The sequence below is a fragment of the Oryctolagus cuniculus genome, chromosome 8 (genome assembly GCF_051225735.1).
Source record: "Oryctolagus cuniculus isolate XC-2025 breed Fujian yellow rabbit chromosome 8, ASM5122573v1, whole genome shotgun sequence".
NCBI classification, from domain to species: Eukaryota; Metazoa; Chordata; class Mammalia; order Lagomorpha; family Leporidae; genus Oryctolagus; species Oryctolagus cuniculus.
In genome coordinates, this window is record NC_142874.1 from 138,636,810 (window position 1) to 138,657,050 (window position 20,241).

At 46.4% G+C, this 20,241-nt stretch overlaps 1 protein-coding gene across 14 annotated transcripts in view; it reads left to right on the forward strand.

Moving 5' to 3' along the window:
* Positions 1 to 3,477: 3,477 nt before the first annotated feature.
* CLOCK (clock circadian regulator) overlaps positions 3,478 to 20,241 on the forward strand; it is a 110,479-nt gene continuing 93,715 nt past the window's right edge. For 4 of the 14 annotated variants that reach the window (XM_089302796.1, XM_089302807.1, XM_089302810.1 and 1 more), the window contains exons 1-2: positions 3,478 to 3,620; positions 4,783 to 4,861. The gene's annotated coding sequence lies outside the window, so the exon portion shown is untranslated. Of the gene's footprint in view, positions 3,621 to 3,777; positions 3,916 to 3,997; positions 4,520 to 4,782; positions 4,862 to 5,093; positions 5,312 to 20,241 lie in introns of those variants that run through there. The other 10 variants (XM_089302799.1, XM_089302801.1, XM_089302806.1 and 7 more) reach the window with 6 other exon arrangements.

Sequence of the window (20,241 nt, forward strand, 5' to 3'; positions counted from 1 at the left end):
CGTTAAAGAGTTTGCATGAATCCTTGAAGAGAGCGTGGATAGGAGGTAAAAATATGTGAGCCATTCCAACGAGGAACTGAGCCGAGCCCTTCAGCCCGGGATTCTTTTTTTTTTTTTTTTAAAGATTTGTTTACTTTTATCTGAAATGCAGAGTTATAGAGAGGCAGAGGCAGAGAGTGCGGTCTTGGATCTGCTGGTTCACTCCCCACATTGTCGCTCCCCCTCTTCGTGGAGGAGCGACACTGAACCCTGCCTAGGCTTCCTATCTGAGTCACGGCACCATTATGTCGCTCCCCGTCTTCGTGGAGGAACGACACAGGACCCTGCGCTGTTCTTTTGTCTGCTCGGCCCTCCCCGGGTTTGCTGCTGGTTCTTCCCGGGTTGGCTACTGTCCCTTCCACCTCCGTGGAAGGGCGGTTCCCCCTGCCACTTTCCCCACTTCCGCGGGGGAGCGGCACACCGCCGGCCGGCTCTCTCGGGGGCTGCACAGGTGTTCCTTCAGCTAGATGTTCCCCTTAGATGTTCCTGGTGCATGTTGTCTCTCTCCTCCTTTATAGTCCTCTTCCACCAATCCCAACTCTGCTACCCACACGCCGAGTACGCTGCTCTCCTCCAATCAGGAGCAGGATCAGCTCCTGGAGGTCATCACTCAAGTTGGCAAGAGGCAGCTGCGTAGAAGCTGTTTCCTCCTCTCCCAGCGCCATATTGTGGGAGAGCAGATGCATAGAATAAGTCTTAATTCCAGTAACTTAGTCTAGTCCGAGTTGCTCCCAGTTGCTCCCCACACACATGGCTGCAATGGCCAGAGCTGTGCCCATCTGAAGCCAGCAGCTTCTTCTGAGTCTCCCCCACAGCGTAGGGGCGCAAGCACTTGGGCCATCCTCCACTGCTTTCCCAGGCCACAGCAGAGAGCTGGATCGGAAGTGGAGCAGCCCGGATGCGAATGAGCACCCATACGGGATGCTAGTGCTGCAGGCGGTGGCTTTACCCACTGTGCCACAGTGCCAGCTTCCAGGATTGTTCTAAAGGGGGTGGTTGAAGTTATTGGGCGGGGGAGTAGACTAGCAACCTTTGTGAGATGCAAAGTTGTAATGATTTACAGCTACCCTCCTCATCACCAGCCTTCATGTGGCAGTTTAGTTTGCATTTGGTCATAATTCTGATAAGTAACCTGAAGCTCAGAGGAAGTATGTGACTTGCTCAGTCTCCCAGCATTAGGATTTCAGCTTCAGCTACTGACTGCGCGGCCCATAATACCACCAAATACTGTTTCTATCTTACGGGGATTAGAAAGAATATGGATAACTGACTAGACCATGCAGGCTCTTTCTTCTTTTCTTTTACAGCCTGCATTATATTCCATGTTATACGCATCTGAAGCTTCCTATATTCTAGTTCACTGTAAGCTAGGGTAGTAAAATGAGTAATGACAGAAAGAAGGGATGCGAGGTATTATGAAGTAGACACTGCTCTGTGACTGAGGGAACCCATGGCGGTGGGGAAGGATTTCAGCAAGATACAGAGGACTGCACAAACAGGGACGTCATCGATAGCAATGGCCAACACTTGTGGGACCGTTTATACACCAGGTACTGCTGCACGGTCTCCTCTCAGTTACCCTGTGAGATGGGACTGTTGTTAGCCTCCCTTCACAGGTGGCGGAATCACAGAAGTGACTCACTTAAGGCCGTGCAGCTACATGAGATTTATCTGCAGGTAATTCAGCTCCCTATTCTGTACTCTTGACCACTGGGCTATTTTGTCCCTCTCACATTATCAACTAGAAGTGAGTTGAGAAGGGAGTTGGAAATGCCGTTAAAATGACACCAAGGCACGCAAGAAAGATTGAAGGGAACATGTGAATTCCGGAAGTTGTGTTTAAGGAAAGGTTTTAGGCTGGGGGATATACATTTAGGATGTATAAAACTATGAGCTAAGGATTTTTGTTTTATGGAAACCTGGAATCTGGGAAAGCTACTACTTTCTGATACAGTTTTTATCTTGGAGAGTATGCGCAGAAAGGACAGGCTGTGAAGTGAACCGTGGGAAATGCTCAAGTCAGGGCAGAGGGCTGAGCAAGAACCAAGGGATTATCAACGGGCTTGGTAAATAATTAAATACACAGGTGGGGGAGGGAGGAGGCCGAGATGAGCAAGGCTTGATCCTGGTGACTAAGAGGACAATGAAGCCACTGAAAAGGGCAAAGGTCGTTTTGAAGACACACACACACACACACACACACACACATATTCTAGAAGATGTGAGTACGAGGTGGGATCCGTCTCCAGAGTAAAATCCATGTATCCACCCAAGAAAAGCATTCAAACCTGGTGGCTGCCGACTTCATCGGTATTATTAGCTTTGCCTCCTTGCTGCCTACCAGTATGTTCGGGCTCTTGACAGCATGTCGCAGAAAACCTCACTCAAAACAAACCCAACCACAGCCCCCTAGTAGTTTAACTGAAATCTCCAGAGGAATCTAGGCCTCCCGGTGTTCAGAGCACCAGACACGTCTGAGGCCAAATCCCCATCTCCGAATCTGCCTTCTTCCAAGCCACGTGGGAGACACGGCTCCAGGCTGCCATTCTTCCGGAGCAGCCTAGGACAGGGTGCTTCCCCCGGTGTCAGCCCGGACCGGGGACTGAGAGGAGGAGCAGAGTCCCAAAGAAAGCGGCCAGAGGACGCTGACGAGGCGCGAGGAGCCACGTGCGATGCGGCGGGAGAGGGCCAGGCCGCGTTCTCAGGCTGCCCGGACCGGGGATCCAAGCACACGGCAGGGATCGGCGGTGTTTCCGGAGATGCACCTGCAAGGCAGGGCCCACACATGAAACAAGATGCCTTCCACTTCAGAGCCAAGGACAGGAATTCGACATTTCAGGACTCGGGCCGTGAAGACACTCCTACCGCGGGTGCTTTCTGTCTTAAAGATGTCCCGAGCAGGAGTATTCACACCTGTCCTAAGGAGACCCCCGCCCCGCCCAGCCCCTGCAAGTCAGGGTCCCGGCCTGTCCCCTGCCGCGGCCTCGCAAAGGCCGGGAAGACGAGGACTCCAGCGCCGCCGGGCACCCCTGACCACGCAAAGGCCGGGAAGACGAGGACTCCAGCGCCGCCGGGCACCCCTGACCACGCAAAGGCCGGGAAGACGACTCCAGCGCCGCCGGGCACCCCTGACCACGCAAAGGCCGGGAAGACGAGGACTCCAGCGCCGCCGGGCACCCCTGACCGCCCGCCTCCCTCCTCCAGGGGCGGGCACGGCGCCTCGCCCCCGGGACCGGCGAGGGCGCAGCGGGCCTCTCCCGCCAACGCCGGGCCGTCGGCGGTGCGGGGAGCGCCCCTGGCCGTGCCGGCGCGGGGCAGGGGGCGCCGAGGTCACCCCGCTCCCCGCAGCAGCTCCGCGCCGCCTCGCCCGCAAGTCGCATGCGCACCGCCCGCGCCGCGCAGGGAGCCGAGGGGAGGGGCGGACGCAGAGCCGCGGCCGGCCGCGGGCCCGGGGTCACCGACGACGCATGCGCCGGGAGCGCAATCACGGCCTCGGCTCGCGGCTGCCGGCGTCCGGAAGGAAACCCCGAGCCGCGGGAGCGCGGAGCAAAGCTGGCCGCCGCCGCGCGCGCGCGCTCCCGGTGAGCGGCGCCCCACCGGGTGGGCCCGGGCCCGGCGTCCGCCGCTCGGCCGGCCGGCGCATGCGTGCTGCGGGGCTGGTGGAGGAGGGGAAGGAAGGGAGGGGGAGGCGGAGCGGGCGGCTGTGGCGGTGCAGTTATTTGGGGGGTGGGCGGGGGGCGCCACTCGCAGCCCCGGGTGCTGGCGGCTCGGGGAGCCGCGGCGTCTCCCGGCTCGGCGGGGTCGGTGCCGGCGCGCGCCCGCGGCCCGCGGCCCGGGTGGGGGAGGGAAGGAGCCGGAGCCGCGGCGAGCCGCACGGTGAGGGCGCGGGGAAGGGGCGGGCGCGGGGAAGGGGCGGCGTGTGTGGGGCCGGGGGGCGGCGGCCAAGGGAGGGGCGGGCGGGAGTGGCGCCCGAGTTCGCGGCCGGCCGCGGGTCCGTGCCCGGGAGCTGGGGCGGAGGCCCGCCCCGGCCGGGGGACCCCGGCGGGCGCGGGGCCGCGCTGCGGGGCGGGCGCGGGTGGGGGCGGCCGGCGGGGGGGCGCCCGGGGCGCTGTCGCCCGGTCCCGCGCCGGGCCGGCGGCCGCGGGGACCCGCTAGGCCCGTGACCCACTTTACTCCTGTCACGGCTCGGGCACGTTTGGCGCGGCGCCCATTGGGGCGCTGGGGCGGCCAGCTCCTGCGGGGAACCCCCGCGCGGCCGGCGCGCGGTGCCGCCCGTGGGTCCGGGCTCGGTCCCGGGGAGCGCGCGGTGCCGCCCGTGGGTCCGGGCTCGGTCCCGGGGAGCCCGCGGGCCGCGCCGCGCCCTGTCCGGCCGCCGCGGGCCCTCTGAGGAGATGGCGCTCGGGCCCCCGGGGGTGTCTGTCGCCTCCGGCACAGTGTGTCTTGGGGCGCCGCGCAGAGTTCGCGGACGAGGCATTAAAATGTAAGTTTACAATTTGGGGGGGGGGTGGTTGGAAAACAAAATGCACGCCGAGCTTTTCGGTGGGACGCGTGTCCACGAACTTTCCGGAGACCCCGCGGAACCTGGCCAGGGTCTCTCGCCGGGGCGGTGGTGGGAGCCGAACCCTGGACCGGCAGGTGGGACGTCCAGCCCGGTTGTGGGTTTCTGGCTGTCCCCTGTGCCGCTCAGGCTCGCTTTGGAAAAAAAAAAGCTAAAAACCAAAAATCAGTGTTTTCTCTTAACAGGGAAAGAGAAGCACGCGACGCGGACAGGCGTCGGCGGCCGCTGGTGGGGTGACCCTCGCGCCCAGGCCCGGGATCAAAGGTAATCGCGCCGGAAGGTGGCGTTGGCCCTTGGGGCTGCGATGAGGAGGGACATCGGGGTGTTTCCCTCTTCCTGTCGGAGAACACCCCCCCCCCCAGGAGGTCGTTAGGTAATGGGTTGGGGGCTCTGAGAAGCCCCGGGACGCCCTCGGTCTGGTCGGTGGGAGGGGCTTGCTGGGAGGGGGTCGTCCTCCAGAGTGGGCAGGCTGAAGGGTGCAGGGGGCCCTGGTCGCCTGGGGGAAAGTGGAAAGGACGCCGGTGCGAGGGAGGCTGAGCCGAGTGCTGTGTTGCCGTGAGGGTGAGCGGCACCTGTGGCCCTGGTGGACGCCTCTTACGTGGGAAGGGCCCCGGGAGACCCTGGGAAGCCTTCCCGAGGAAGGAGAGGGAGCAGCCTGCGCCAGCGACTGTCCGTTTTCACACTTTGTGACTGCCTCGCGCACTCGCATACCAGGTGAAACAAACACTTCCTTCCCCAAATAGTTTATAGGGTTTGGTTTAGTTTTATGGTATTTTGTTTATGGTGATTTGGGGCCATTTTGAGTATTTTAGTTATTTTCTTGGAAAAATAAAGCGTAGGAGAAATTGACTACTTCCACTTGGATTTTTAAGCTGTGAGATTATGGACAAGTAACTTTGAAAAGCTGTTTGGCGATCTTGGACCTTGCTGAAATGGATAATGACCTGGTTTATGACTGGTGTCCCAGCTGGCTGGAATATGCTTTCAGAGCGTCTTTGTGTGTCTCCCCTTTTCTCAGGAGTCAGCTGTGTTTTATTAACCCCCAGTTTTTGTTACAAATAGTGGATATGAGTACTTCATTAAAATGACAGTAAACTTAATAAACTAATAAAGGGTAGTTTGGCTTTTCAGATTGGGAAGGTTCTTTCTCAAGAAAATCGGAGAAGACCTCTCAAGTGAAATGTGAATTTGTGTATAGCTATTTCTTAAGAAAAAAACAGGCAGCATTCTCTTTGTACAAAAAACATTTTTTATGACTATGCATTATTTAAAACCTCGTATTAATGACTTTTTAGCTCTGTCAGCCTAACCTTGTGAGGGTAGATTGGAAAAGAGGTTGTTGGGTAGATATGATTTTAGGAATTGATGTTCGTACTCCCTTTGGTGATAAATATCGTGTGGTCAGAGTACTAGTGAGTGGAGTCTCTGCTCAGTTTTCATAACGTTACCTTTATTGAGCCATCTTTTGTAGGATAGGATAACTTATTTCTGTGTGGTGTGGAACTTTCTGATGGCCAAACTTGTGCAAGATGGCACTTACCTTTTTTAGTTGAACTCCTTGTGAATCTGTTCAGTCTTTTTAGAAAGTTTTATTTTTACATTCGAGAGAGAGGAGGGAACAGAGAAATCTCCCCTTTGCTGGTTCACTCTCCGAATGCTGAGAGGCGCTGGGGCTGGCCCAGGCTGAAGTTGGGAACCAGGAACTTGATCTGGGTCTCCCACGTGCACCTTAGCACCTTAGCGGGAGGCTGGGATCTGCAGAGCTGGGTTCAAATCAAGGCCCCCTGCTGTGGCTTGTGGGCCAGGTGCCTTTATTCAGTCTTCTCTAGAAAGTCAAAGCACATTGGAAATTTTACCTAAAATGTTTTAAAAATTATAGAGGTTGATTCTCATGAAAAAGTAAAAGCAATGTGGTGTAGCTGCAATAAGTGAAAATCTCTACCTAGTTGAGTGCGGATTTCACGGACCTCCCCAGACCCAGCCCTGCTAGCGCTTCGGTGGATGGCCTTCTAGGTGTTTCTCTGTGCTTTTGCAGATGCATCCTGTTGAGTCGTGGAAACGGTTGTCTTGAGTTACCTTGCACTCTGCCAGGTTGCCCCTGTTGTGGGCTCATGACCACAGGGCTGGCTGGCGACCTGGAGTGCGTCAGGAAGTTGAGCATCTGGTCGCCCCTGAGGGCAGACTCATCTTTTCACTGGTGAGGTGCCAGTGCCCGGGAGGCACGTGCAGTTTGCAAAGGTTGTGCTGATGGGAGGGGTTCTCTGGTCTGGATGGAGTTCACTTGGATTTTAGGACCCTAGGATTTTCTTTGGCTTTTGACTTTGTCCGTTGTTCGCGGGTTAAACTTTGATTTTATTCTAATGTACTTGCAAACCACTAGGGAAGCCCCTACATGACATCAGCCTCCTTCTGAAGTGAACCTAAGGAACCTCTGTAGTTGACTGAGGGACACTGATTGACTTGGATGGAATCCAGCCTTTAGAGCGGAAAGGGAAGAGGTGGCCCTTTGGTCTGGCTTGTGCTTAACAGCAGAAACGCTGCCTTGCCTTTCTAGTACAGAGAGAGAGAGAGAGAGAGAGTGAGTTAGTTTTACCAAGCTACAAAGAATTACCAGGCTGTGTTGCTTTCTAGGTAATGGAGTTTGCAGGAAGTTCAGAGTATTACCCAAGACCCCTGTGTTAGGTGCCTAGAAAGATGCAGTACCGTTGACCCTGCTGCCCTCAGTGGTTTGAAATCCAGTCTGCTTAAAATGTCTGTACATAATTATAACAAAGGTAACACAAGAAAGACAGATTCTAGGAGAAAAAAAATACAAGGTTTAGAGGGTGATAAGATCTCCAGATTTCCAGCTTGTTTTTTGGTGGGCAGAACATAGGGTTTTGAGGGAGAATGTGTACCTCAACCTTTTGATTGATTAAGAAAGAATAGAGGGGCCAGCATTGTGGCGCAGCAGGTTAAGCCACTACCTGTACTGCCAGGATCCAGCATGTTCACCAATTTGAGTCCTGGCTGTTCCACTTCCGATCCAGCTCCCTGCTGATGTGCCTGGGAAAGCAGCAGCAGAGGATCCAAGTGCTTGGGCTCTTGCCACCCAAGTGGGAGATCCGGGTGAAGCTCCTGGCTTTGCCTGGCCAGCCCTGCCCTTTGCAGGGAGAGCCAGACGGTGGAGATCTGTTTCTGTCTCTTCCTTTCTTCCTTTCTCTCTGTAACTCTGCCTTTCTTTTTTCTTTCTTTTTTTTTTTTTTTTGACAGGCAGAGTTAGAGAGAGAGACAGAGAGAAAGGTCTTCCTTTTCCGTTGGTTCACCCCCCCCTTCCCCCAAATGGCCGCTATAGCTGGCGCGCTGCAGTCTACTGCGCCAATCCGAAGCCAGGAGCCAGGTGCTTCCTCCTGGTCTCCCATGCGGGTGAAGGGCCCAAGCACTTGGGCCATCCTCCACTGCCTTCCCGGGCCACAGCAGAGAGCTGGACTGGAAGAGGAGCAACCGGGACAGAATCCGGCGCCCCAACCGGGACTAGAACCTGGGATGCCGGCGCCGCGGGCAGAGGATTAGCCTAGTGAGCTGCGGCACCGGCCAACTCTGCCTTTCAAATAAATTAATAAAAAAGATAGAACATGGGCTGACACAGTGGATTAAGCCACTGCTTGTGATCCCACTATCCTATATGAGTGCTGTTTTGAGTCCCAGCTGCTCCATTTCCTATCTGGCTTCCTGCTGATGGGCCCGGGAAAGCAGTGGAAGAAAGCCTAAGTGCTTGGGCCTACTGCTACTCATTTGGATGACTAGGATGTTGTTCTTGGCTTGTGGCTTCTCAGCCTGGCCCAGCCTCTGCTGTTGCAGCCATTTGGGGAGTGAACCAGAGGATGGACGATCTCCCTTCCGCCCTCCCTTTCAAATAAATAAATTTTTAAAAAGAAAAAAAAGGACAAATTTAGAAAGCTCAAATATTAGCTCTCAATGTGAAGACTTATTTATATCCTTTTAACAGGCATCTGTGAGACTGATAGCAATTTTAAAAGTTTTTTTTTTTTAAAGCTTTCCCACTGGAAAGAACTATTTGCTGTTGTATTTGATATAATACAACCTCTGCAGTCCTTAGGAAAAATTAATTGTCATTTAACACTTATCTACCGTCAAATGTGTCAGGCACTGTTAGTATTAAAAGAAAGTTATTTCCTCTTATCTCATCGTTTCTTCAAAGCACATACTTAATGTCACTTCACGTTTTTACTTTGGTGACAGGTCAAATACAATATTTACTTACTGTGAATATTTTAATAAAGCAGTAGCAATGTGGAGGGAGAAACTGCCTCTTACTGTTTATGTCTGTTTCCTTACAGTTCTTTGCAGGTGTATAAAGTCAAGCATTTTTTAAGTGTTTCTTATCAACATTATACCAATGGACATTGCATTTCTCTTTGTCTGAATCCAAAGTTCTGGATATAGTTCTGTGTGTTATTATAGAACTCTTTCAAGTGTTGGAGCAAATTACTCTTACTAATTGACTGTAATTATATAATAGCATGTGTGTTTATAGTTTGCTTTACAACCATTTGTTAATGGCTGTTTGCTGTTACTTCATAAGTTAGGCGGATGAAGAGATTCCCATTTTCCTCTGTGTTTTTGGTTATGCAGCTGTTATGTTACCTAAAGTTTTTTGCATAAATATAGTCTCAGTTATATTTTTGTGTATTTTACAAAGATACAATTCTGCTTATTTTTAGTATTAGAAGGTCATAAAAATCAGTTGTAAATGAAATTTTATGAATGCGTTTTACTTTATAGCAAGTTGTGTTGATGATTTACTTTTTTTTTTTTTTTTTGACAGGCAGAGTGGACAGTGAGAGAGAGAGAGACAGAGAGAAAGGTCTTCCTTTGCCGTTGGTTCACCCTCCAATGGCCGCCGCGGCCGGCGCGCTGCGGCCAGCGCACCGCGCTGATCCGATGGCAGGAGCCAGGAGCCAGGTGCTTTTCCTGGTCTCCCATGGGGTGCAGGGCCCAAGCACCTGGGCCATCCTCCACTGCACTCCCTGGCCACAGCAGAGAGCTGGCCTGGAAGAGGGGCAACCGGGACAGAATCCGGCGCCCCGACCGGGACTAGAACCCGGTGTGCCGGCGCCTCAAGGCGGAGGATTAGTCTAGTGAGCCGCGGCGCCGGCCGATGATTTACTTTTTATTCAGAAATATTTTTATTTCTACATTAAGGTCAAATATGAAGACAAACATTCCTATCTTTTGTAAAGAGTTCACGTTTAGAAGGCACATTTGCCTTCTCAGAGTGTATATTAGCAGGAGGCTAGAATTGGGAGTGGAGCCGGGACTTGATCCTAGGTGTTCTATATGGAATGGGGTTGTCCCAGACAGCATCTTTTATTTATTTATTCATTTATCTAAAAATACTAAGATTTATTTATGGGGCTGGCTTTGTGTTGTAGTGGGTAGAGCTGCCCCTGCAATGTCGCCATACCATATGGGTGCCAGCTGCTCCATTTCCCATCCGGCTCCTTGCTAATGACCTGGGGAAACCAGCGGAAGATAGCCCAAATGTTTGGGTCCCTGCCACCCATATGAGAGGCTCAGATGTAGCTCTTGGCTTTGGCCAGGCTCAGCCCTGGCCCTTGCAACCACTTGGGGAGTGAATAGCAGACGGATCTCTGTCTCTCCCTCTCTCTATTTCTGACTTTCAGATACATAAATAAATCTTAAAAAAAGTTTATGTATTTGAAATGCAGAATTAAAGGGGGCTGGATTGAAGGGAGAGATGGATCAGTCTGCTGTCAGCTGATTCATGGATGGTTGCAAGAGCCAGTTAGGAGCCAGGCTGGAGCCAGGAGCTCCATCTAGGTCTTCACATGAGTGGTAGGGACCCAAGCACCGGGGCCATCTGTTGCTGCCTTCTCAGGCGCTTAAGCAGGAAATTGAATTGCAAGTGGAGTGACTGCAACTTGAACTCCAATATGTCGTGCTATTGTCACAAGTAGTGGCTTAACCCATTGCTTCACAATTCTAGCCCCCCAAGCAGTGTCTTAACTGTCACTTGCCTTCTCTGTGTTTTAAAACCAAAGAACAAATGGAGTTGTAGCAGTGAAGGTTAAACTGTGTGCAAATCTGATAATTTATCTTTTATATTAATATAGTTTAATTTCAGCAGTTGCCTTTCTTGATCTCATCCTTCCAGTTATAAAAATAACACATTTCTAATACAGAACATTTGGGAAGCAATAAAAATGTACATATTAACTTTTTAAAATATCATTGGAAATACCATCACCAATGGATGCTATTGTTAATCTGGAATATCTTCCTCCTGTGTTCGATTTAGTCATTATGTGAGTGTGTGTACACTTACAGATGTGTGATGTGTGGGCTTGTAATACAGGCACTGCAGTGCAGACTAGTAGTGTGTCAGTCTTCACGTCAAAGGTTTTCTACAACATTTCAGTGGCTATAGTATTTGCATCTATGTTTTTTGTAATAATTATTAACCTTTTTGTGTTGGATACTTCCAATTTTTCAAAAATTAATGCTGTTACATCTGAACTGGTAACATTAATAAGCAGGTAGAATTGATACCTTGAAATATTTCAGTAGACTATCTTCTGAACTAGAATTCATATAGAATGATAGTGACTGTATTAAAAATCAGGTAAAACAGAAACTTTGCGCTTTTTGTTAAAAACAAAATACCATAAGCAGCTGGGACTCAAACCTGCATGTATATGGGATGCCAGCTTTGTGTCCAGCAGCTTAGCCCATTGTGCCATAACACAGGCTCCAAAATAAAGTTCTAATTTACAAAACTGATGACTAGTTTTTCTCTGTGCTTAAAACTTAAATTCTGCTTGAGATAATATTAGACGTTATTGAGGAACAAACCCCACAAGTTAAAATAAGAAAAAATATTAGGATTAAATTTGATTTTGCAACTTTAACTTATGTAGTTTAGAAGAAATTTCACAACTTCTTATTAGAAACAAGAGAAATGAAAGAAATAATTAGTGGAAAAACTTTCTCTGAAAATTTTTGTTTCCATCAGAAATGATGAGATACACACACGCACATGCACACATGAACACTGAGTCTGTGTTGAAAACCACATGTATGTCTTAGTTTTAGCAGTAGAGTTTATGAAATAAGTTTACATTTTTCAACTTTTTAGACTTGATTATATTCTTCTGTTTTCCTGTAAGCCTGTTACTTTGATCATTAAAATTTGTAATATTGATATATTCTTGAAAATGATTTTATGGATTTTTTGTGTGTGTGAAGTGAATCATGCTTTTTGGAAAAGAGTTCAAATACTGAAAACCGTAAAGAAAATCTATGGTGAAAAAAATCATCTAAAATCTCAGATAAATTGTGAATTTTGTTTGCATTTTCTAAGGCGTCTGTGCATGTGCTATGTTTGAGGATACTTGTTATTTTATAGTAAGTGGAATACATACAGCTTGTAAATGCTTTTTTCATGTTTTCTGAATGTCTTGTAAATGCAGACTTTCATTTTAATCTAGTTTTAGTCTGACTTTTAGTATTTATTTCAGTTACATTTTTGCTAATGACCATTGAGCTTGTAATTGTCATCAGCTTTAACTGTTTTTCTTGAAAGGTTTTTTTCCTGAGTCATCTGTTCGACTTTATTTATTTATTTATTTATTTATTTGCTTTTCGTTAGTCAAATTGTTTTATTCTGCTTTCCTTGTTTTGGCTTGTTATATATGCTTTTACTGTATCGTTAGTGCTTACTCCAGAGATTGAGTCAGGCATTCTTGAGCTTGGTAATTTGTATTAGAGTACTCTTCTACCATTCTGCAGAAGTACCAGGTCCTTTCTGCAGTTTAACTCCAATTCCAACTTTTTCTCCCATTATTATTTCTCTGCATTTTATTTATATGTATGTTAAATCCCACATGGGCTTGGAAAATTTTTATTCGTATTTACCATTTCTGGGGCTCTTCATTCCTACATTATTGTTTCTGTCGAGATAATTTTACTTCTTTCTGAATAGCTTCTTTATGCATTTAATGTTGGCCTTCCTACGAACTGAATTTTTGCATTTTTTGTACCTCTGAAAAATATCTTAGCTTCATCCTTTACTAAGGCTGTTTCTTCTTCTTCTTTTTTTTTTTATTGGATTTAATTTCTAAGTTGGAGTTACTTTCAAAATTTTAAAAATATTTCATTGCTGGCTTCTTTTTTCTATTGAAGTCCTCTGCTAGTCCCACTGAAGGTAATATATCAGCCATATGCTCGCTGAGAATAACGTGGTTTTATTTTCAACTTCTGATTAAGACTTTCTGTGTCTTAGTTCAATACCACTTTGATTATGTTGAGGTATGGTTTTCCTTGCAAGTATGTTGTTCTATGTTCACAAAGCTTTTTGAATCTGTAGCTTGGTGCTTTTTAGTTTTGGGAAGTTCTCTGTCATTACATCTTCAAGTATTGCTTCTGTCTTTTTGTGGATTCTAATTACACATAAGTTGTACCTAATGATCATGGTCTACATGTCTCAAAATTTATTTTTTCCTCTCTGGATATTTTCTATTGGTCTGTCTTCTAGTAAACCAAAATTATCTTTTCTCCAAACTAACCTGTTGTCTTCTTAATTTTACATTGCATTTTTGAGTTCTAGAATCTCTGATGACCTTATTATGTAGATTTTACTGGACTCTAGTTTGCTTGGATTTGTTAATTACAGTTACTTAAATGCTTATCTGTTCCAGAATTGCACCATCCCTTAGTCTGTTTATATCACATGTACTTCTGTTAGTTATTGGTCATGTGGTTGTATGGCTTTTTTTTTTTTTTAAAGATTTATTTATTTATTTGAAAGAGTTGCACAGAGAAGGAGAGGCAGAGAGAGAAAGAGAGAGGAGTCCTCCATCCACAGGTTCACTCCCCAACTGGCTGCAGTGGCTGGAGCTGTGCCAATCTGAAGCCAGGAGCTTCTTCTGGATCTCCCATGCAGGTGCAGGGGCCCAAGGGCTTGGGCCATCTTCTGCTGCTTTCCCAGGCCACAATCAGAAGTGGAACAGTTGGGACTTGAACCAGCTCCCACATGGGATGCCGGCACTGCAGGCGGCGGCTTCACCCGCTCTGCCACAGTGCAGGGCCTGTGGTTGTATGGTTTTGTCTCTTCACATGCCTGCAAAGTTTTTCAGAGAACTTGTCCATTGCACCTAAGTTGTTAAATTTATTGGCATAGAGTTGTTTATAATCTATTATGCTTTTTAAATCTGTAGAAAATACAGGGAGTGTAGTAGCTATAGAACCTGTGGAGATGTAGTATCATTCCTGATGCTTTTCATTGATCAGTGCAGTGTGACTAGAAGTTTATTAATCTTCATTGATGTTTTCAAGGATCTTCTAGTTTAAGAAATTCCTCTAGGTTTTCTGTTTTCTTAGTTCTGATCTTTGTTAGTTCCTTTTGTTCATCCTACTTTGGATTTAATTCATTTACTTTTCTAGTTTAAGATAGAAGCTGAGATCATTGATTTGTGACCTTTTTTCTGCCATAAGCATTGCCATAAAATTCCTTCTAACTTCTTACAATTTTTTGTTTTTATTTTCATTCAGCTCAAAAAGGCTTGCTCATTACTGTTTATGTTTTTGAATTATGGACTATTTAAAGTGTTTAGTTTCCAAATATTTGAGAGTTTTTCAGAGGTCTTTTTGTTATTCTTTTGTTAACTCCATTGTGATGAGACCTTTTGAATTTACTATTTCTTTTTTTGGAAATGGGGTTCTTTTATTTCATTTGTAACAATATTTTTTCTCTCCACAAAGTCACATCCTCATGTGTAAAATGAATTGTATTATTGGAAAGGAAAAAAAATCACCTAAAATGTCCTTTAACTTTTTCTTTAATTAGAAAGGCAAAGAGAAAGAGATGGAGACAGAGACAGACAGAGATCCCCCACCAGCGTGTTCATTCCCCAGAGGCCTGCAACAGCTAGGGCTGGGTCAGGGCAAGGCCAAGAGCCTAGAACTCAGAGTCTCCCATGTGTGTGCCAGGGAACCAGCTAATTAAGCTGTTACCTGCCACCTCCCAAGGCATTCATCAGGTAGGAAGCTGGAATCAGAAGGGAATCTGGGCCTTGAACCAGGCTCTCCCATATGGGCTATGCTGTTCCCAGCAGTATCTTACATTATCTTAAATACTATGCCCAAATCCCTGGCCAGAGATGTTCTTTTAAATAGCTAGGTGCCCTGTAGTTAAATACATATATGCTTATAATAGTTACATCTTCCTGATGAATTGATTCCTTAATCAATCTTCTTTGTCTCTTTTAACAGTTTTTATGTTAAAGTCTATTTTGTCTGATTAGGATGTCTACACCAGCTCTTCTTTGGTTTCTGTTGGCATGGAATATCTTTTTCCATCCTTTCACTTTCCAGTCTGCGTGCATCTTTGTTGGTGAGATGTGTTTCTTGCAGGCAGCAAATTGGATGCGTTTTGTTTTTTAATCCATTCAGCCATTCTGTGTCTTTTAACTGGAGAGTTGATGCCATTTACATTCAAAGTGACTATTGATACTTAATGACTTTGCCCTGCCATTTTTCCATAAATATTCCTATTTTTCACTTTGGATTTCCTTTGAACTTTTATTGGGAGATTTTCTGCCTTTACCTTCTTTTGTAGTGATGACCATGTTCCTGTGTTTCTTTGTGTAGCACATCCTTAAGCACATCCTTAAGCATCTTTTGCAAGGCTGGATGGGTGGTGACAAATTCTTTAAATTTCATTTTGTTATGGAAGGTTTTTATTTCACCTTCATTCAGAAATGAGAGCTTTCTGGGTTGACAGTTTTTGGAATATATCTCACCATTCTCTCCTAGCCTGTAGGGTTTCTGATGAGAAGTCTGCTGTGAGTCTAATTAGAGACCCTCTGAAAGTAATTTGGCATTTCTCTTGTGCACATTTTAGGATCTTTCTTTGTGTTTTACTGTGGCAACTTTGACTATAGTGTGTCATGGTGAAAATCTTTTCTGGTCATGTCTATTAGGAGTTCTGTGTGCATCCTGTACTTGGATGTCCCTTTCTCCAAATTAGGGGAGTTTTCTGTTGTATTTCACAAAAAGGCCTTCTAATCCTTTCTTTCCGCACCTTCAGGAACTCCTAGAACCCATTTTTTGTGTCATTTGATAATATACTGTAGATTCCCAACAGTGTTTTTTAGTTTTCTAATTCTTCTTGTGTTTGGTCTGACTGTATAATTTCCTGTGCTTTGTCTTCTAAGTCGGATATTCTTTCTTCTGATTCAGATATTCTTTCTTCTGATTCACCAATTTCTGTTAAGGCTTTCCACTGCATTTTTTATTTGTTGAATTGAATTCTTGATTTCCAAGATTTCATTTTGCTTTCTTTAAGATCTCAATTTCATGGGAGAAATTTTCTTTCATGTCAAGTACGGATTTGATTAGTGGAGTGTCTGCTTTTAGGGAATACCTAGAGGTGTGTGGTGGGTGTGGCCAAGGAGCTCTGTTCAGTGTTCCAGGGAAAGGGAGTGTAAAGGTGACACCCATGTTGGGTGTGGTAAATCTCTCTCTCTCTCTCTTAAATCAGAGGAAAGGTTTTTCTTTTGTTGGCTTAGACTCTGCTCATTTCCTCTCCTCAAAGGAGCCAGTGCCTGGGTGCTAGCCCCAGTGGGTATAGGTATAATGTTCACCCGCACTTCCACAAGGACCACACAGAGCGTCTGTGCAGTCCTCAGTGTAAGCAGATCCCCAGCAGTGTCCCTCACCAGGGACTCAGGGAGCCCTGAGCATGTGGTGCCTCCCGCAGTGACTGCCCAAAGTCCCAGCAACACCCAGAGCCCACCCACGCAGCCTCAGTGTTTTCACAGTCCAGGCACACAAGCCTCCCACAGTCAGGAGCACCCAGCCCCAGTCAGTTCTCCCCGCCAGACTCAGGAGGCTCCACAAGGCGTGTTGATGGGTGCAGCTGTTATGTATTTTCAAAATGGCACCCACTCTGTTGGCTTGTTTCAGAATACTGTTGGCAGGTGTAGAGACATGACCCCCCCCCCCCATTTTTTTCCTTCCCTAGTTTGGCAGGTAGACTATCCGCACAAAGCTCCAAGCCAATTGCCTCCTGGTTTTTCCTGCAGCTTTATTGCCAGTGGCTTGAGTTGCTGCAGTCTGGTCTTGCCTTGCTCCAAAGCTGGTGCGGAGGCTCTCGGCTGCTGGCGTCCTGATCTGTGTGTGCCCCCACCGTCCACGTGGGTCAGCTGGGTCCCTCTAATTTGGATGGAGTTTCCTCTGCCATTTTCTCCCTGACTCTTCCCTGAGACTGCCATTGCTGTTTCTTTTTTGGCCTAGGACATGACTTATGGTAAATGTTCTGTGTGCATTTTAAAATAACATTCTGTTGAATGGAGTGTTCTATAAAGTGTGATAAACTGTTTTGTTTATGGCTCCTAATTGTTGATTGAATGGCAAACATTGTGTATTTAAAAATAAATAAGCATTACTAGAAAAGATTCATCTTTTCTTCTAGGCAGATAGAATAAGGAAGCAATCACCCTGAATTACGTGGAGGCTGGGTTACTCTTAGTTTAGTACAATCACGTGCCACCTAGTGTTTCTGTCCATAGCATCTGCATATATGGTTCCGTAAGGTTACAACAGGAGCTGAATAATTTTGTTGCTTAGTGTCTTTGATGTAGCTGTCAAAGTCCTGGTACAGGCTGGTGTCACATTGTGGGTTAAGCCACTGCCTGTGACTCCAACATCCCAGATGGGCGCTGGTCCATGTCCTGGCTGCTCCACTTCCAGTCTAGCTCCCTGCTCATGGCCTGGGAAGAACAGCAGATGCCTCAAATATTTGGGCCCCTGCCTCCCACATAAGAGACCCAGATGAAGATTCTGGCTTTGATCCGGCCCTGCGGTTGGCTGTTGAAGCCATCTGGGGAGTGAACCAGATGGAAGGTCGGTCTCTCTCTCTCTCTCGTCTCTCTGTGTAACTCTGACTTTCAAATAAGTAAGTAAGTCTTTAAGAGGAAAGAGTCCTGGTGCAGTACATGCCATGTGTGTTGATTCTGTGGCAACAAGCCTGCTGTGCTGCTAGTTGTGTGAAAGTATCCCAGTATGATCACATGCAATACGGAATGCTTTGTAATTACAATAAAAGCCTATGGTACTAGTTTATTTTTACTATACCATATGTCATTACTTTAGAATGTACTCCTGCTTATTAGCAAATGCATTTACTGTCAACAGTGTGCCGTGTTGTGCCAGCAGGAGCCTCCTATATCCTGTGCCAGCAGATTCAGTGAGTCCACACAGCACCAACCATCACGTAGCATGTGCTCGTGTCACCAGACGGCTCCTGACCGTAGTTTGGTGATGTTCCACCTCCTGTGTCTGCCTGCCCTTCTGAGGGATTACCTCTCAGGGCTTTCAGCTCAAAGCCTGGTGGTCTTTGTTCCTTTAGCAAGGCCAAAGGTGGGAAATCTCACTTTTCTTTTCAGTTTTTTAATTGAAGTATTTAGACTCTTACCCTGCACAGTTTGTAAATTCAGCAAGTGTCTTGAAGGAAGTACAGCGCTGAGCTGTAGATCTCTGGTGTCCTGGCTCCTCTGCTCACCAGCAGCTGTATTCTACCCGGATCAACTGTAGTTTCCAGCCGCCAGCGCTGAGCCCGTGACTAGGAAATATTCCCAGTGAAAAGCGCTGATCACCTGCAGTTGTAGACCTTGTTCTCCTGCTTCTGCAGCTCTCTGTTGCCTTCAAAAATGCGTTTGTGATTCAGTTAGCTTTTCTGCTTGTTCTCAGAGTATTGGCCTGCTGCAAACATTCCACCTACCTGGTTGCACAAAATGCTCACTTTTATGAGCTGTTTTATATAACGTCATCTAAGCCTTTCGTTGTTGGATTGTAGCTTTTGACCTAATTACTTTATAAAATTATTTTATTGGACTATAATTCACATGTTAAAATCCACCCAATTTAAGGACTGTACATATTGAGTTTTGACAAACACATACATTCTTGTAATCACCACCACAGTCAAGAAACAAAATCCCTGTTGCCTCCAACATTTCTCTCAACCACGAATCTGCTTTCTGTTAGTATAGGTGTGCTTTTTCTGCAATGTAATATAAGTGGGATCATATGGGATGTGCCTTCTGGGTTTGGCTTTCACTTAGCATATTCATGTCAGTAGTTGTGTCTCTAATGCTGAGTACTGTTGCATTGTGTGGGATATGGCACAGTTTGTTCACCCAGCTCTACGTTAATGGATATTTAGATTGGGTCTGGTTTTTGACTGTTGGGAATAGAACTGCTAAATGCTTGTGGACATGTCTTCATTTCAGCTGGGCGTACATTTAGGGGTGGGTGGAATTACTGGTGCATGGTAATTGTATGTTTAACTTTGGAAGAAAGTTTCAGTTGTTCCACATTCTTTCTGACACTAGGTATTGTCAGTTTTCTGAATTCCAGCTGTTCTAGGAGGTATGTAATGATAAACCTGTGGTTTTAATTTGCATTTCCCTAATGACTTGATATTGGCTGTCTTTTCTTGTGCTTATTGGTCATTGGTATATTTTCTTTTGTGAGATATCTGCAGAGCTGGGCCTGTTTCAAAAACTGGATTATTTTCTTATTGATATAAAAGAGTTCCTCACACCCTTAAATATGTGCTCATATAAGATCCTTGTCAGCTGTTAGAATTGTGAAACCTGTTCCCCAACCTGAGGCCTTTTACTCATAGTGTCTTTGAAGAGAAGTCTTTAATTTTGATGAAATCCAATTGACCAATTTTTCTCTCATGTGCTTCATACTTTTTATGTCTTGAGAAATATTTGCCCAAGTATCTCATCTCATTTTTCATAGAAGTTTTGATTTTAGCTCTTATGCTAAGTCTGATTCCAAGTTAATTTTTAGGCTTGGTATAAAGAAAGTTGACATTCTTTAAAATTTTTTTTTCCCACATAGAGATACAGTTGTTCCATCCTTTTTTATTGAAAAAAGACTATCTCCACTGAATTTGCTACTTTTGCCAAAAATCAACCTTGTATGTGTGGATCTTTTTTTGAACTCTTTGGCGAACTACAATTTTATGTCTCTCCTTACAGTGCAATAATGGCCCGATTACTGTGGTTTAAATCACATAATGTAAGCCTTCTAACTTAGTCCTTATTTTTAAAAATTGTTTCAGCTTTTAAAGATACTTTCTGTCTGTATTAATTTAAAAATTAACTTGCTGTTTTATATAAAAATGACTGCTGTGATTGTGATTGTATTGAACCTGTAGAGCTGTTTAGAGAAACTTGGCGTCGTAACAATACTGAGCAATGTGACCCGTGAATACAATAGACCTGTCCATTCATTTAGGTCTTCACTTTCTCTCAGCTGTGCTTCACGGCTCCTGAGTATACTTCTAGTGGTGGGTTTTATCTTTTTCATTCAGCAAGTACTTATTGAGTACTTATTGGGTACTGTCCTAGATGCTGATGAGCAAAGTGACCCCTGAAATTCCTGTTGCTGGGGAGCTTACGTTCCAGTGGAGGAAGCCAGATGGGGAGCTAGTAAGTTCGATACATGCCAGGTGGTCAATAAGTATTGTGGAGAACCAAATCAGAGTGTGGTGGATGCACGGGTGTGTGATGGTGTCCTGGTCGGTGTAGGCTGCTATAATGAAA